This window comes from Mobula birostris, chromosome 15 (genome assembly GCF_030028105.1).
Source record: "Mobula birostris isolate sMobBir1 chromosome 15, sMobBir1.hap1, whole genome shotgun sequence".
Taxonomy (NCBI): Eukaryota; Metazoa; Chordata; class Chondrichthyes; order Myliobatiformes; family Myliobatidae; genus Mobula; species Mobula birostris.
Genome location: NC_092384.1, coordinates 76826893 through 76845369, shown reverse-complemented (window position 1 = coordinate 76845369; position 18477 = coordinate 76826893).

Genomic DNA, 18477 nt, shown 5'->3' with positions numbered 1-18477 from the left:
TGCAACAAGCGACTTTGATCGTCCGTGACACCCAAAGGCCAGTGGCAAGCCAGTGTGTAGCATTATTCAGTTCCACAATAGCCTTCAGGAAGAAGCTGTTTTTCAGCCTTATTGTCTTGGCTAAGATGTTTCTGTATCTCCTACCAGACGGTAGGGGATTGAAGAAACAGTACACAGAGTAGGATGGATCTATAATGTTGTTACAAGAGTGCCATAGGCATCGAGAGTTGTAGATTGTCTCCAAGTCCGGCAGCTGAGTGCCAGTGATGTGCTGAGCTATCCTAATCACCCGTCGGAGTGCTTTGTGATCTGTCTTGCTGCAGATGGAGCACCACACTGTCATTTTGTTTGTCAGTATGCTCTATCACACATCGATAAAAGTTGGCCAGCAATTTTGGGGGCAGATTAACTCTCCCTAAGCACCTCAGGTAGTATAGTTGTTGTTGTATGTTCCCGACTATAGAGGTTGTGTTGGTGGACCAAGTGAGCTCCTCAGCGATTTTCATCCCCAGAAATTGAAACAGGAGACCCTTTCCTTGACCTCAAATCTATGAATATTGGGGCTTGCCTTCCTGAAGTTAATTATCATTTCTTTTGTCTTCTTGAGATTGAGTGATAGAGTGTGGTTCTTGCATTGACTGGACAGTTTCAGCACCTCCTCTCTATATGCAGATTTGTTATTGTTTGTGATTAGGCTGACCACACTTGTGTCATCTGCAAATTTGATGACTGAGTTTGTAGCATGAACAAGAGTGCAGCTATAGGTGAAGAGAGAATAGAGATATCGGCTCAGTACACACGCCTGCGGGGAACCGACTTTCAGAATTGGGAGGTGAGTGTTGATGTGCCTTTGCTATCTGGGTATGATTAGTGAGGAAGTCCAAGATCCAGTTTCAGGTTGACATGCTGAGACCTAGATGGCGGACCTTGACAGTCAGTTTGTTTGGTAGTATGGTGTGGAAGGTTGCCCTTCATTCTCCTACACTCTAGTGAGAAAATCCATAACCTTCTTCATAATTTAGTCCCTCAAATCCTGGCGGTATGTCACTGATCCTTTCCAGTTTAATAACATCTTTCCAAGAGTAAAGTGATCCAAATTTAACACAATATCACAAATGTGGACTCACCAACATCTTGTACAATTCCATCAACATACCAGACCTATACTCAGTACCCTGACTGAAGCCTTCTTCATCATCTTGTCAACCAACCTGCAATGCCACATTCAGGAAACCATGTACCTGTATCTCCAGGCACCTCTGTTATGCAACAAACCCCAGAACCTTATCAATTACTGTGAAAACCCTCCCCTCATTTGTTTTCTGAAAATGCAACGGCTTGAAGTAATCTGAATTAAACTCCATTTGCCAATCCTTGGCCCAGTTACCCGGCTGATCGAGATCCTTCTGTGAGTTCTGATAACCATCTGCACTGTTTGCACCATCAACTGAGTATTGGATTTGGTTTATTCATGTCAAATGTACCAGTAGAGAGTGAAAAGCTTGTCTTGTGGACTGAAACAATCATTGCAGATTAAATCATTACACAGTGCAATGAGCTAGAATAATACAATCAATAACAATGCAGAATAAACTGCAAAGGCTACAAAATGCAGTGTAGGTAAAAGATAAAGTAAAGATCATAACGAGGTAGGGATTGTGAGGTCAAGAGCTTCTTATTGTATAAGAGGTCCATTCAAGAGTCTAATAACAGTGGGGTAGAAGCTGTTCTTGAGCCTGGTGGTAGATGCTTTTAGGCTTTTGAATTAATTATATATGCCCCAGACAATGTAAACAGCATTAAAAATGTACAAAGAAACAGGCAAGAAGAATCATTGCAGATCTAGCAAACTTCCTTTTCCAAAAACTCCGTCCTCGAAAGCACTTAAAAGCTTTATTCCCCTCAAGCAGTTAATATGATCAATTATTCTAGTCAGACACACTCCCTATCTACTGTATCACCCTAGTCACTGCTCTGTAAACAGTTTAAACCAATTTTTATAATGCTGCTTTACATGCTTGCATTTATGTATTTATTAAAGTATATTCATACTTTAACCTCTAACTTTATTTTTTGAGTAATTCCTTATTCCTTATAACTGTTGAATGTTGCTTTTTGCTGCATGTTGTGCCTGGACCAACGCACCACAGCAAGTTCTTCATGGAGCCCCTCTGTTGGTTGGGGTCAACTATGGATGTTGTGTCTTAGCTGTCCACGTCTAATTGAATATGCAAGCCAGAGCAGTATGACCTTGACAGCAAGCTATTGCCTGCACAGCAATCTCTCCTTCTCCGCGCTGCCAAGGAACCCAAAGGAAGGGACGAAATCCATACACTTTCATGGAGGTTTGAGACCAGAGTACTTTTTTATCTGAGATGAGCTGCAAACCATTGCTGATGAGTCCGAAAGCCTTCCCCATGATTGGGTATAGCCGCAAGACAGTGGAAGATTGAGATCAGAGTATTCCTTCTCCTAGGTGAGCTGCCAACCACAGCTGATGAGTCCCATCTGCCCAAAGCGACTGGTTTTAAGGCACCAGTAACTTGCATTTTCCCCTTTTCCTGTCAGTGGAAACAGTTCCACTAGGCTTAGTAGCTAAACCACATGTGAAGGCCAGGAGCTGGACTTGGTTGTCAGAGACTATTTGAGACGTACATCATTGGGAATATTTAATATATACTCTGGGTAGTATGAGCTCATTCCCACTACTCTCCCCCAGCTATGACAATCTTAAGGAGTCACAGCAACATTCAAGTACATGTAAATGTATATGGTGAATAAAGCTGATCCTTGATCCTCTGCCAAACAGGAGAGAGGAGAAGACAGTATGTCTGGGGTGGGCATGAACTCTCCTACTGAGTCATTTGCTAAACTCATACTCCAGGAAGAGAAATTTCCCCACCATCCAGACCATGCATCTTTCTTGCTGCTGCCATTAAGAAGGAGGTAGAGAAGCCTTAAATGTCACTCCACCAGGTTCAGGAACAGTTATCGCCCTACAATCATCAGCCCTCTGAACTGGCATAGATAACTTCACTCACCACTACCCTGGACTGATTCCACAACCTATGGACTCGCTTTCAAGACTCTATGATCATAGCAATTATTTCATTCTCCTTTATCCTTACGTAATGGAAATGACATTAAACAAACCTGAATATTCTTGAACATTCGTAGCTTGTCTTTAGTGTCAGTCTTTTTTGTGTGTAGCTTTTCTTTGATTCTTTGGCATTTTTTCTGTTCTTGAGTGAATGCCTGCAAGAAACTGAATCTCTAGGTAGTATATGGTGACATAGACATACTTTGATAATAAAATTGCTGTTAAAAATTAATTTTATTTAGAGATACAGCGTGGATTAAGCTCTTCTGGTCCTTCAAGCTGCACTGTCCAGCAAACCCCGATTTAAACCCGACGGAATCAAAGGTCAATTTACAATGATCAACTAACCTAATAAGCGGTAGGTTATCAGACTGTGGGAGGAAACTGGAGCCTCAGGTAAAACACGCATTCCTCATGGAGGACGTACAGACTCTTTACAGATGACATCGGAATGAAACTCTGAACTCTGATTCCACGAGCCACCACAGCGAACTTGAATTTTAAACTTTGGTTCTGTCAGCTGGTTCTCAAATATTGTGCAAATAAATAACAAAACCAGATAAAAATAAACAGCACTGCCTGTAGAAAACTACTCAGCCCCTTGAGTATGTTCCAACAATGTGTTCATTCATGCCTGATCTGTATCAAGTCCTTTTACCCATCTTGGCTCTGTAATCCTTAATACTCAGATCGAACAAATCATCATCATGTCTTGGATTTGAAATTTTGAACTGATTTGTAGCCTCGGGAGCATTTCTTCAGCAAGAGAATCCCAGATTTCAGAACGTCAACCCTGAATGATTTGGATCTAATTTTAAGGTTATGCCTCCCTTGTTAAGTTACTTACTGACATCGTCTTTTATTCCCAGTAGGTGACAAATGTCTCGCTGATACAATGTAGTTGCAGATTGCTTTTCCATCAATTCACTTCCACTGCGAAAAAAAAAGATAAATCCATTCTGATGCAGTGACTGTGAAACTGATTCCTCGGAAGTTTCACTGAGGTATTCCGAGGCAAAGAAGGCAAGACCGAGCTCAGTGAGTGACCTAGTTTCTCAGAGATCAAAAAGCCCACAGTCCCAGCATGAAGTTGCACACATATTTCAATATCTTGTATTTGATTCTTTTCTCTCTCCCCCCCCGCTCTCTCTCTCTCTCTCTCTCTCTCTCTCTCACTCTCACATTCTCTCTCACTCTCTCTCTGTTCCTTAAAATTAAAAAAAGCCTGATGGAATATTGACTTTTATCTGACAGAGCCAAAGGGGCTCACAGTACAGGAGGAGACTGTTACGTCATCAAGTCAATGTCAGAGCCTTACAGTGTCCTAATTTCTTTCCATTGGCTTGGGTTATTTTCCTTTCAAGAGCTTCTCCACTTCTGAAAGAATCAAAGCCGCAGATGCTGAAAATCTGAAACAAAATGAGAAAATATACAAGAGATTGTAAATGTAACTGCTTTATTATTGTCAAACATACCAAAAAAAGTGAAAAGCATTTTATTGTATGTCATCCTGACATATCATTCCATACATTGAATTGGAAGTGGAATTAGAATTGGTTTATCACACACAAAATTCTGGATGAACTCAGTAGGTCAGGCATTCCTGATAAAGGTTATTGTCCCAAAACATTGTCTCTTTATTCTTCTCTATTGATGCTGCCTGACCAGCTGAGTATCTCCAGCATTTATTGTGTATGTTGCTCTGGATTTTCAGCAACCACAGATTCTCTTGTGTTTATGGAATTAGTTTATTATTGTTACACGTATAATACATGTACATAGATTCTGTGGATATGAAAGAGACACGCAGATGATATGTTGTCTTCCAGGTGCCAGGGTCACTGATGTCTTGGACTGGGTCCACAACATTCTAAAGGAGGAAGGTGCACTGTCAGAAGTCATGTTACAAATTCGTAGGAATGTGACATCGGTAGGAAAAGACAGGAGATCCTGCAGAGAGAATAGAGGGAGCTAAGTAGAAAGCTGAAAAACAGTATCTCCATGGTGGTAATATCTGGACTGCTGCCAGTTCCATGCACCAGTGAAGGTAAGAATAAGATGACTAGGCAGATGTATGTTTGGTTGACGAATTAGTGCAGGGGGAAGGGTTTCACATTTCTGGATCATTGGGGTCTCTTCAGGAAGAGATATGACCCGTACGAAAAGGATGCATTACACTTGAATCCGAGGGGGACCAACATCTGTGTGGGCAGGTTTGTTAGAGTTGTTGAGGAGGATTTAAACTAAGTTGCAAGGGGATAGGAAATTGAGTGACGGGGCTAAGAATGGGGGAGTTAGTATACAAATAGATGCAGTGTGTAGTGAGACTATGAAGAAGGACAGGCAGATGATAGGGAAAAATTGCAGTCAGTGAGATGATTTAAAGTGTAATGGGGGGCCAAAATCAAAAAAGGTGATCAATACAGGACTGAAGGTGTTATATTTGAATGCATATAGCATACAGAATAAGGCAGATAATCTTGTAGTGCAGTTAGAGATTGGCAGGTATGATGTTGTGAGCATCACTGAGACATGACTGAAAGAAGATCACAGTCAGGAGTTTAATATCCAAGGATACCCATTTTATCAAAAGGACAGACAAGTAGACAGAGGGGGTGGTGTGGCTCTGTTTGTAAAAAATTGAAATCAAATAGTCATAGTCATAGTCATACTTTATTGATCCCCGGGGGAAATTGGTTTTCGTTACAGTTGCACCATAAATAATAAATAGTAATAAAACCATAAATAGTTAAATAGTAATACGTAAATTATGCCAGGAAGTTATGAACTAAGTCCAGGACCAGCCTATTGGCTCAGGATGTCCGACCCTCCAAGGGAGGAGTTGTATAGTTTGATGGCCACAGGCAGGAATGACTTCCTATGATGCTCTGTGCTGCATCTCGGTGGAATCAGTCTCTGGCTGAATGTACTCCTGTGCCCACCCAGTACTTTATGTAGTGGATGGGAGACATTGACCAAGATGGCATGCAACTTAAACAGCATCCTCTTTTCAGACACCACCGTGAGAGAGTCCAGTTCCATCCTCACAACATCACTGGCCTTACGAATGAGTTTGTTAATTCTGTTGGTGCCTGCTACCCTCAGCCTGCTGCCCCAGCACACAACAGCAAACATGATCGCACTGGCCACCACAGACTCATAGAACATCCTCAGCATCGTCCGGCAGATTTTAAAGGACCTCAGTCTCCTCAGGAAATAGAGACGGCTCTGACCGTTCTTGTAGACAGCCTCAGTGTTCTTTGACCAGTCCAGTTTATTGTCAATTCGTATCCCCAAGTATTTGTAATCCTCCACCATGTCCACACTGACCCCCTGGATGGAAACAGGGTCACCGGTACCTTAGCTCTCCTCAGGTCTACCACCAGCTCCTTAGTCTTTTTCACACTGAGCTGCAGATAATTCTGCTCACACCATGTGACAAAGTTTCCTACCGTAGCCCTGTACTCAGCCTCATCTCCCTTGCTGATGCATCCAACTATGCCAGAGTCATCCGAAAACTTCTGAAGATGACAAGACTCTGTGCAGTAGTTGAAGTACGAGGTGTAAATGGTGAAGAGAAAGGGAGACAAAACAGTCCCCTGTGGAGCCCCAGTGCTGCTGATCACTCTGTCGGACACACAGTGTTGCAAGCACATGTACTGTGGTCTGCCAGTCAGGTAATCAAGAATCCATGGTACCAGAGAAGCATCCACCTGCATCGCTGTCAGCTTCTCCCCCAGCAGAGCAGGGCGGATGGTGTTGAATGCACTGGAGAAGTCAAAAAAACATGACCCTCACAGTGCTCACTGGCTTGTCCAGGTGGGCGTAGACACGGTTCAGCAGGTAGACGATGGCATCCTCATCTCCTAGTTGGGGCTGGTAGGCAAACTGGAGGGGATCTAAGTGTGGCCTGATCTTTAGAAAGAGGTGACACCAAACAGTAACCTCGATGTGGAATACAAATTATATTGGGAGATAGGAAAGGCATATAAAAAGAGCAATGTTTTCATCATCATGGGGAATATCAATATGCAGATAGATTGGGAAAATTAGGTTGGTGCTGGATCCCAAGGGATAGAATTTGTAAAATGCCTATGAGATGGCATTTCAGAGCAGCCTGAGGTTGAGCCCTCTCGGGGAAGGCACTTCTGGATTGGGTGTTATGTAATGACCAGATTGGATTAGGAAGCTTAAGAAGACAGAAAAACAGCAAACAGTAATCATATTATGATACAGTTCACCCTGCAGTTTGGAAGGAGAAGCTAAAAACAGATGCATCAGTATTACAGTGGAATATAGGGAGTCGTGGAGGCATGAGAAAGGAGCTGACCAAAGTTGATTGGAAGGAGATACTAGCAGGGATGATGGCAAAGCAGCGATGGCTGGAGTTTCTGAGAGCAATTTGGAAGGCGGAGGATAGATGGCTAGATACATCACAAAGATGAAGAAGTACTCTAAAGTGAGGATGAGGCAACCATGGCTGACAAGAAAAGTCAAACACAGCATAAAAGCTAAAGAAAGAGCATATATTCTAGCAAAAAAAAATTGTGGGAAGTTAAAGAATTGGGAAGATTTTAAAAACAACAGACAACATTAAAAAAGCCGTAAAAGAGGAAAGGTGAATTATGGTGGTAAGCAAAAATATAAAAGAGGATATTATTCATTTCACATATATAGAGCATAATAGAGACAAGAATGAATATCAGACCACTATAAAATGACACTGGAGAGGTAGTAATGGGAGAAAAGAAATGGTGTGGATGAACTGAGTAAGTACTTTGAACAGTCACTATAGAGGACACTAGCAGATTGCCAGACATGTGAAAATGTCAGGGGGTGGAAGTAAGTGTCATTGCTATTACTGAGGAGAAGAGAAGCTGAAATGTCTGAAGATAGATACGTCACTGGGACAAGATGGACCACGCCCCAGGGTTTTGAAAGAGGTAGCTGAAAAGATTGCGGAGGCATTAGTAATGGTCTTTCATGAATCACTAGATGGTTCCTGAAGAGTGTAAACTTGTGAATGTTACTCCACTCTTTAAGAAGGAAGTGAGGCAGAAGAAAGGAAATTATAGGCCAGTTGTCCTGACTTCAGTGGTTGGAAAGATGTGGAAGTCTATTATTAAGGATAAGGTTTTGGGATACTTAAATGCACATGACAAAATAGGCAGATGTTAACATGGTTTTCTAAAGAGGAAATCTTGCCTGACAAGTCTGTTGGAATTCCTTGAGGAAATAACTGGGCAGGACAGAGGAAAGAGAGTCAGTGCATGCTCTTTACTTGAATTTCCAGAGGGCATTTGATAAGATGCTGCACATGAGACTATTTAACAAGATAAGAGCCATGGTATTATGGGAAAGGTACTAGCATGCATAGGAGATTGGCTGACTGGCAGGGGGCAAAGAGTGTGAATAAAGGGGTCCTTTTCCGGTTGGCAGCCATTGACTGGTGGTGTGTTGCAGTCATCTGTATTTGGACCACTTCTTTTCACATTGTATTTCAATGATTTGGCTGAAGGAATTGATGGCTTTGTGGCCAACTTTGCAAACAATCTGAAGATAGGTGGAGGCGCAGGTGGTGTTGAAGGAGAAGGGTATCTGCAGAAGGCAGATTGGGGAGATTGGGGAAGGGTAGATGGAATATAGCGTAGAGAAATGCAGAGTCATGCACTTTGGCAGAAGGAATAAGGGATGCACTATTTTCTAAATGGGGAAAAACTCAAAAGTCAGAAGTACAAAAGGACTTGGATGTCTTTGTGCATGATACCCTAAAGGTTAACCTGCAGGTTGAGTCATTGGTAAGGAAGTCAAATGTAATATTAGCATTCATTTCAAGAGGACTAGAATACAAAACAAGGATGTAATGCTAAGGCTTCATAAAGCACTGGTGAGGCCTCATATGGAGTGTTGTGAGCAGTTTTGGGCTCATTGTCTAAGAAAAGATGTGCTGGCATTAGAGAGGGTCCAGAGGAGGTTCACAAGGATGATTCAAGGAATGAAGTGGTTAACATATGAGGAGCATTTGATGGCTCTGGGCCTGTACTCACTGGAATTCAACAGAATGAGGGGAGATCTCATTGAAACCAATCAAATATTGAAAAGCTTAGACAGAGTGGATGGGGAGAGGATGTTTCCTATGGTGGGAGATCCTCAGACCAGAGAGCACAGTCTCAGAATTGAGGGATATCTATTTAGAACTGAAGTGAGGAAAACTTTCTTAACTAAAATGTGGTGAATACGTGTAAGCCAAGTCATTGTGTGTACTCAAGGCAGAGCCTGATATTTTCTTGATCAATCACAGCATCAAAGGTCGCAAGGAGGAGGCAGGGGAATGTGGTTGAGAGGGATAATAAATCAGCCATGATGGAAGAGTGGTCCAGAAGCGATGAGCAGTATGGCCTAATTCTATGTCTTATGTCTTAATAACATAATTTATGTTAATGTATGTTAAATTATGTTTGGCCTCACCATGTAACGTGCTGTACTTCTGCTGCCAAAAGAGTTCATTTCCATGACATCTATACCCTGGGTATGAGTGCCTATGCCAACAAGAACATCAACTCTATTTGAGGGCAGAATAGCTTTTCTCTCTGCCCAGTTTTTCTTCTCATCAACAGATCATTGTGGAGTTAAATTAAAATTTACTTGGGTCAAAACCTACTGTTGTTTTGTTTTTTTCTCATACAGAATTCTCTTCATTATAAATGGTGTTTTTTTAAGTGATAATTGACTCTTTGGAGAAGTGTTGTAGTCACTCAGAGATGAATGGAGCATTTAGTGTGGTTTAGGTAGCAAGACAATGGTGCTTCATTTCATTCCCATGAAAACACACTCTCACTATTAGCTCGATAAAAAAAAATCTCAGTGATGTTTCTAAAAGAAGGGACAATACCCTTCAAACCATGTTATTTGTTCTGTCAGTTTGGACAGACAATTTCTGAATACTTAAATAAAAACTCAAGTAATTTCATCAAACTATTGATCCAGAGATATGCTGCTGGCTTCGGTAGAATGTCTTAACTTTTTGGGTTCTTTAACTCTATCCTGCCCTAGATGATGATTGCTTGTTATGTTTTTGTCTTTCACAAAGACGCTCAAAAGTTTCTACAGATGTACTGTGGAGAGCACAAAATAATCTGCAGATGCTGGGATCAAAGCATCCTGACTGGCTGCATCACCATCTAGTATGGGGGGGGAGGGGGTGCTACTGCACTGGATTGAAGTCAACTGTAGAGAGTGGATGATCATGGGAACGAGCCTCCGTAGTATCCAAGACATCTTCAAAGAGCGATGCCTCAAAAACGGTAGCTTCTATCGTGGAGGATCCCCATCATCCAGAACATACCCCGGTCTCATTTCTACAAAGGATTGAAGGCACACGCTCAGTGATTCGGGAACAGCTTCTTCTCCTGTGCCATCCAATTTCTGAATGGACATTGAACTCATGAACAATTCTATTTATACTTCTTCTTAGTTCTATTTTTGCACTACTTATTTAAATGAACTATTTAATATACATACACTTACTGTAATTCACAGTTTTTTTTTCTATTAGTATGTATTTCATTGTACTGCTGCCATGGACAACAAATTTTATGATATATGCCAGTGTTGGAACCCGGAGGTATATGTACAGAGGTATGGGAACCAGAGTGACAGGGATGAGGAAGGGGAAAACAGAAATAAATCAAAGATAGCATGCTACAGAGATGATAGAAAGGCCAGGCAGGAGATGAGGCATAATCACAGCCAGTGGGATGAGTTACAGGCAATAGAGGCATGTTACAGTTAAAACAGAAAGCAACAAATATTGGACTGAAAGTGTTTTATTTGGATGCATGCAGCATAAAAAAATAAAATGGATGATCTTGAAATTCAGCTGCATATTGGCAAGTATGATATTGTGGCCATCTCTGAAACTTGGTTAACTTGGCTGCCATTGGGAGCTGAACATCTAAGGATATACAGTGTATTGGAAAGATAGGTTAGCAGGCAGAATGGGTGGTGTGGCCCTGTGTATAAGAAATAATAAATCATTAGAAAGGAATGACATAGTATCGGAAGGTGTAGAGTCTCTATGGGTTGAGTTAAGAAATGGCAAGGGTAAAAGTACCCCAATGGCAGTTGTATACAGGCTTCCAAACAGCAGCCGGGATGTAGATTACAAATTACAGCAGGAGATAGAAAAGGCATGTCAGAAGGGCAAAGCCATGGTATTCATTGAGGATTTTAACATGAAATTGGATTGGGCAAAATAATGGACTTCAAGAGAGAGAATTTGTAGCATGTCTAAGGGATGTCTAAGGGACAGCTTGTTGTTGGGGATCGGCTGTGCTGGATTGAGTGCTGTACAATGATCTGGAGGTGATAAAAGAGCTCAAGGTTAAGGAACCCTTAGAGAACAGTGATCACAATATGATCAAGTTCACTTCAAAATTTGAGAGGGAAAATATAACATCTAATGTGCCAGTATATCAGTGGAATAAAGGAAATTATAATGGCATGAGAAGGGAACTGGCCAAAGTTGACTTGACTGGAAAGGGACACCAGCAGGATGGACAGCAGAGCAGCAATGGCTGGAGTTTCTGTGAAAAATGAGGGAAGTGCTGACAGATATACTCCAAATAAGAAGACGTTTTCGAATGGAAGTAGGATACTACCATGGATGACAAGTGAAGTCAGAGCCAATGTAAAAGCAAAAGAGAGGCCATACAAGGAAGCTAGAACTAGTGGGAAGATAGAGGATTGGAAAGCTTCTAAAAACTAGCAGAAAGAAACTACGAAGGTCATTAAGAAGGAAAAGATGAATTATGAAAGGAAGCTGGCAACTAATATCAAAGAAGATACTAAAAGCTTTTTTTTAAGTATATAAAGGGTAAATGCAAGCTGAGGGTAGATAGAGGACCATTAGAAAATGATGCTGTAGATATTGTAATGAGAGACACAGAGATGGTAGAGGAACTGAATGAGTATTTTGCATCAGTCTTCACAGTGGAAGACATCTGCAGTATACCGGACGTTCAAGAGTGTCAGGGAAGTGAAGTATGTGCAGTGAAAATTACGACTGAGAAAGTGCTCAGGAAGTTTAATGGTCTGAGGGTGGATAAATCTCCTGGACCTGATGGAATGCACCCTCGGATTCTGAAGGAAGTAGTTGGAGAGATTGAGAAGGCATTAACAATGATCTTTCAAGAATTGTACTGGATGACCGGAAAATTGCAAATGTTACTCCACTATTTAAGAAAGGTGGGAGGCAGCAGAAAGGGAACTATAGACCTGTTAGCCTAACTTCAGTGGTTGGGAAGTTGTTGGAATCGATTGTTAGGGATGAGATTACTGAGTACCTGGAAGCACATGACAAGATAGGCCAAGGCCAGCATGGTTTCGTGAAAGGAAAATCCTGCCTGACAATCCTACTGCAATTCTTTGAAGAAATTACAAGCAGGGTAGACAAAGGAGATGCAGTAGACGTGGTGATTGTCAGAAGGCCTTTGACAAGGTGCCACACATGAGGCTGCTTAGCAAGATAAGAGCCCATGGAATTACAGGGAAGTTACCAGCATCAGTGAAGCATTGGCTGGTCGGCAGAAAACAGACAGATAATGGGATCCTATTCTGGCTGGCTGCCGGTTACCAGTGGAGTTCCATAGGGGTCGGTGTTGGGACCACTGCTTTTTACAATGTATGTCAATGATTTGGACTGTTGGATTAATGGATTTGTGACTCAATTTGCCGATGATACAAAGATAGGTGGAGGGGCGGGTAGTGTTGAGGAACAGAGAGACTTAGATAATTTGGGGGAATGGGCAAAGAAGTGGCAAATGAAATACAATGTTGGAAAGTGTATGGTCATGCACTTTGGTGGAAGAAATAAATGGGCAGACTATTATTTAAATGGGGAGAGAATTCAAATTGCAGAGAAACAAAGACACTTGGGAATCATAGTGCAGGATACGGTAAAGGTTAACCTCCAGGCTGAGTCGGTGTTGAAGAAGATGAATGCAATGTTGGTATTCATTTCTAGAGGTATAGAATATAAGAGCAGGGATGCGATGTTGAGGCTCTATAAGGCACTCATGAGACCACACTTGGTGTTTTGTGTGCAGCTTTGGACTCTTTATTTTAGAAAGAATAAACTGACATTGGAGAGGGTTCAGAGAAGGTTCACAAGAATGATTCCAGGAATGAAAGGGTTACCGTATGAGGAACGTCTGACAGCTCTTGGGCTGTATTCTCTGGAGTTCAGGAGAATGAGGGGGGATCTCATAGAAACATTCTGAATGTTAAAAAGGCCTGAACAGATTAGATATGGCAAAGTTATTTCCCATGGTAGGGGAGTCTAGGACAAGAAGGCATGACTTTGGTATTGAAGGATGTCCAATTAGAACAGAGATGCGGAGAAATTACTTTAGTCAGCGGGTGGTAAATCTGCAGAGTTTGTTGCCACGAGCGCCTGTGGAGGCCAAGTCATTAGGTGTATTTAAGGCAGAGATAGATAGGTTCTTGATTAGCCAGGGCACCAAAGGGTACGGGGAGAAGGCAGGTGAATGGGGATGACTGGAAAAAAAACGGATCAGTCCATGATAGAATAGCGAAGCAGACTCGATGGGTTGAATGGCCTACTTCTGTTCCTATTTCTTATGGTTTTTCGATCTTGTGCAGTAGACCGCCCCCAATACCAGTGATGCAGCCTGTCAGAATGCTCTCCATGGTACATAGAAACACAGAAAACCTACAGCACAATACAGGCCCTTTGGCCCACAAAATTGTGCCGAACATGTCCCTACCCTGGAAATTACTAGGGTTACCTATAGCCCTCTATTTCTCTAAGCTCCATGTACCTATGCAAAAGTCTCTTAAAAGACCCTATCGTATCCGCCTCCACCACCATTGCCGGCAGCCCATTCCACGCACTCACCACTCTCTGCGTAAAAAACTTATCCCTGACATCTCCTCTGTACCTACTCCCCAGCACCTTAAACCAGTGCCCTCTTGTGGCAGCCATTTCAGCCCTGGGAAAAAGCCTCTGACTATCCACACGATCAATGCCTCTCATCATCTTATACACCTCTATCCGGTCACCTCTCATCCTCCGTCTCTCCAAGAAGAAAAGGTCGAGTTCACTCAACCTGTTTTCATGAGGCATGCTCCCCATTCCAGGCAACATCCTTGTAAACCTCCTCTGCACCCTTTCTATAGTTTCCACATCCTTTCTGTAGTGAGGTGACCAGAACTGAGCACAGTACTCCAAGTGGGGTCTGACCAGGGTCCGATATAGCTGCAACATTACCTCTCGGCTCCTAAATTTAATTCACGATTGATGAAGGCCAATACACCATATGGCTTCCTACACAGAGTCAATCTGTGCACCTGCTTTGAGCGTCCTATGGACTCCGATCCCAAAATCCCTCTGATCTTCCACACTGCCAAGAGTCTTATCATTAATACTATATTCTGCCATCATACTTGACCTACCAAAATGAACCACTTCACACTTATCTGGGTTGAACTCCATCTGCCACTTCTCAGCCCAGTTTTACATCCTATCAATGTCCCGATTGCATGACATTCTGAAGTGGGAGGGTGATCAGCCAGGTGTCGTGGTGCACATCGGTACCAATGACATAGCAAGGAAGAGTGAGGAGGTCCTGGAGAGTGAGTATAGAGAGCTTGGTAGGAAGTTGAAAAGCAGGACCTCGAGGGTTGTAATCTCAGGATTGCTACCTGTGCTACATGCCAGTGAGAGTAGGAATAGGATGCTCTGGAGGAGGAACAAGTGGCTGAGGAACTGGTGTAGGGGGCAGGGTTTCAGATTTCAGGAACATTGGGACCTCTTCTGGGGCAGGTGGGACCTGTACAAGAGAGACGGGTTACACTTGAACTACAGGGGGACCAATATCCTTTCAGGGAGGTTTGTTAGTGCTATTGGGGGGACTTTAAACTAGATTTACAGGGGGATGGGAACCACAGTACCAGAGCTGACAGTGTGGCTGGGGTGAAAATAAATGATGTTGAAAGTTCAAGCAAATCCGCTGATAGAAAGATTGTGAGTGGTGGTAAAAATCTTCTGAGGTGTATATATTTCAATGCTAGGAGTATTGCGGGGAAGGCGGATGAGTTGAGGGCGTGGATTGACACGTGGAATTATGACGTTGTAGCAATTAGTGAAACTTGGCAACAGGAGGGGCAGGACTGGCAGCTTAATATTCCAGGGTTCCGATGTTTCAGATGTGATCGAGGCAGAGGAATGAAAGGTGGGGGAGTGGCATTGCTTGTTAGGGAAAATATTACAGCAGTGCTCAGGCAGGACAGATTAGAGGGCTTGTCTACTGAGTCCTTGTGGGTGCAGCTGAGAAACAGGAAAGGTATGGCCACATTAGTGGGATTGTATTACAGACCACCCAATAGTCAAAGAGAATTGGAAGTGCAAATCTGCAGAGAGATAGCAGGCAACTGTAGGAAACATAAAGTTGTGGTGGTAAGGGATTTTAATTTTCCATATATTGATTGGGTCTCCCATACAGTTAGGGGTCTAGATGGTTTAGAGTTTGTAAAATGTGTTCAGGGAAGTTTTCTAAATCAATATAGAGAGGGACCAGCTAGAGGGGATGCAATATTGGATCTCCTGTTAGGAAACGAGTTAGGACAAGTGACAGAAGTCTGTGTAGGGGAGCACTTTGGTTCCAGTGATCATAACACCATTAGTTTCAACTTGATCATGGACAAGGATAGATCTGGTCCTAGGGTTGAGGTTCTTAACTGGAAGAAGGCCAAATTTAAAGAAATGAGAAAGGATCTAAAAAGCGTGGATTGGGACAGGTTGTTCTCTGGCATGGATGTGATCGGTAGGTGGGAAGCCTTCAAAGTAGAAATTTTGAGAGTGCAGAATTTGTATGTTCCTGTCAAGATTAAAGGCAAGGTGAATAGGAATAAGGAACCTTGGTTCTCAAGGGATATTGCAACTCTGATAAAGAAGAAGAGGAAGTTGTATGACGTGTATAGGAAGCAGGGAGTAAATAAGGTGCTTGAGGAGTATAAGAAGTGCAAGAAAATACTTAGGAAAGAAATCAGGAGGGCTAAAGAAGACATGAGGTTGCCTTGGCAGTGAAAGTGAAGGATAATCCAGAGAGCTTTTACAGGTATATTAAGAGCAAAAGGATTGTAAGGGATAAAATTGGTCCACTTGAAGATCAGAGTGGTCGGCTATGTGCAGAACCAAAGGAAATGGAGGAGATCTTAAATAGGTTTTTTACGTCTGTGTTTACTAAGGAAACTGGCATGAAGTCTATGGAATTAAGGGAAACAAGTAGTGAGATCATGGAAACTGTACAGATCGAAAAGGAGGAGGTCCTTGCTGTCTTGAGGAAAACTAAAGTGGCTAAATCCCCGGGACCTGACAGGGTGTTCCCTTGGACCTTGAAGGAGACTAGTGTTGAAATTGCAGGGGCCTTGGCTGAAATATTTAAAATGTCGCTGTCTACAGGCGGGGTGCCGGAGGATTGGAGAGTGGCTCATGTTGTTCTGTTGTTTAAAAAAGGATCGAAAAGTAATCTGGGAAATTATAGGCCAGTAAGTTTAATGTCGGTAGTAGGTAAGTTATTGGAGGGAGTACTAAGAGACAGAATCTACAAGCATTTGGATAGACAGGGACTTATTAGGGAGAGTCAACATGGCTTTGTGCGTGGTAGGTCATGTTTGACCAACCTATTGGAGTTTTTCGAGGAGGTTACCAGGAAAGTGGATGAAGGGAAGGCAGTGGATATTGTCTGCATGGACTTCAGTAAGGCCTTTGACAAGGTTAGGAAAATTCAGTCGCTAGGTATACATGGAGAGGTGGTAAATTGGATTAGACATTGGCTCGATGGAAGAAGCCAGAGAGTGGTGGTAGAGAATTGCTTCTCTGAGTGGAGGCCTGTGACTAGTGGTGTGCCACAGGGATCAGTGCTGGGTCCATTGTTATTTGTCATCTATATCAATGATCTGGATGATAATGTGGTAAATTGGATCAGCAAGTTTGCTGATGATACAAAGATTGGAGGTGTAGTAGACAGTGAGGAAGGTTTTCAGAGCCTGCAGAGGGACTTGGACCAACTGGAAAAATGGGCTAAAAAATGGCAGATGGAGTTTAATACTGACAAGTGTGAAGTATTGCACGTTGGAAGGACAAACCAACGTAGAACATACAGGGTTAATGGTAAGGCACTGAGGAGTGCAGTGGAACAAAGGGATCTGGGAATACAGATACAAAATTCCCTAAAAGTGGCATCACAGGTAGATAGGGTCGGAAAGAGAGCTTTTGGTACATTGGCCTTTATTAATCAAAGTATTGAGTGTAAGAGCTGGAATGTTATGATGAGGTTGTATAAGGCATTGGTGAGGCCGAATCTGGAGTATTGTGTTCAGTTTTGGTCACCAAATTACAGGAAGGATATAAATAAGGTTGAAAGAGTGCAGACAAGGTTTACAAGGATGTTGCCGGGACTTGAGAAACTCAGTTACAGAGAAAGGTTGAATAGGTTGGGACTTTATTCCCTGAAGCGTAGAAGAATGAGGGGAGATTTGATAGAGGTATATAAAATTATGATGGGTATAGATAGAGTGAATGCAAGCAGGCTTTTTCCACTGAGGCAAGGGGAGAAAAAAACCAAAGGACATGGGTTTAAGGTGAGGGGGGAGAAGTTTAAAGGGAACATTAGGAGGGGCTTCTTCACACAGAGAGAGGTGGGAGCATGGAATGAGCTGCCAGACGAGGTGGTAAATGTGGGTTCTTTTTTAACATTTAAGAATAAATTGGACAGATACATGGATGGGAGGTGTATGGAGGGATATGGTCTGTGTGCAGGTCAATGGGACTAGGCAGAAAATGGTTCGGCACAGCCAAGAAGGGCCAAAAGGCCTGTTTCTGTGCTGTAGTTTCTATGGTTTCTATGGTTTCTATGGTCCCGTTGTAACCTCTGACAGCCCTCCACACTATCCACAACATCCCCAACCTTTGTGTCATCAGCAAACTTACCAACCCATCCCTTCACTTCCTCATCCAGGTCACTTATAAAAATCACGAAGAGTAGGGGCCCCAGAACAGATCCCTGAGGCATATCACTAGTCACCGAACTCCATGCAGAATATGACTCTTTGCCTTCTGTGGGCAAGCCAGTTCTGGATCCACAAAGCAATTTCCCCTTGGATCCCATGCCTCCTTACTTTCTTAATAAGCCGTGCATGAGGTACCTTATTCAATGCCTTGCTGAAATCCATATACATTATATCTGCTGCTCTTTCTTCATCAATATGTTCAGTCACATCCTCAAAAAATCCAATCAGGCTCGTAAGGCATGACCTGCCCTCCCACACATCTGTAGAACTTTTGAAGTGTTTTA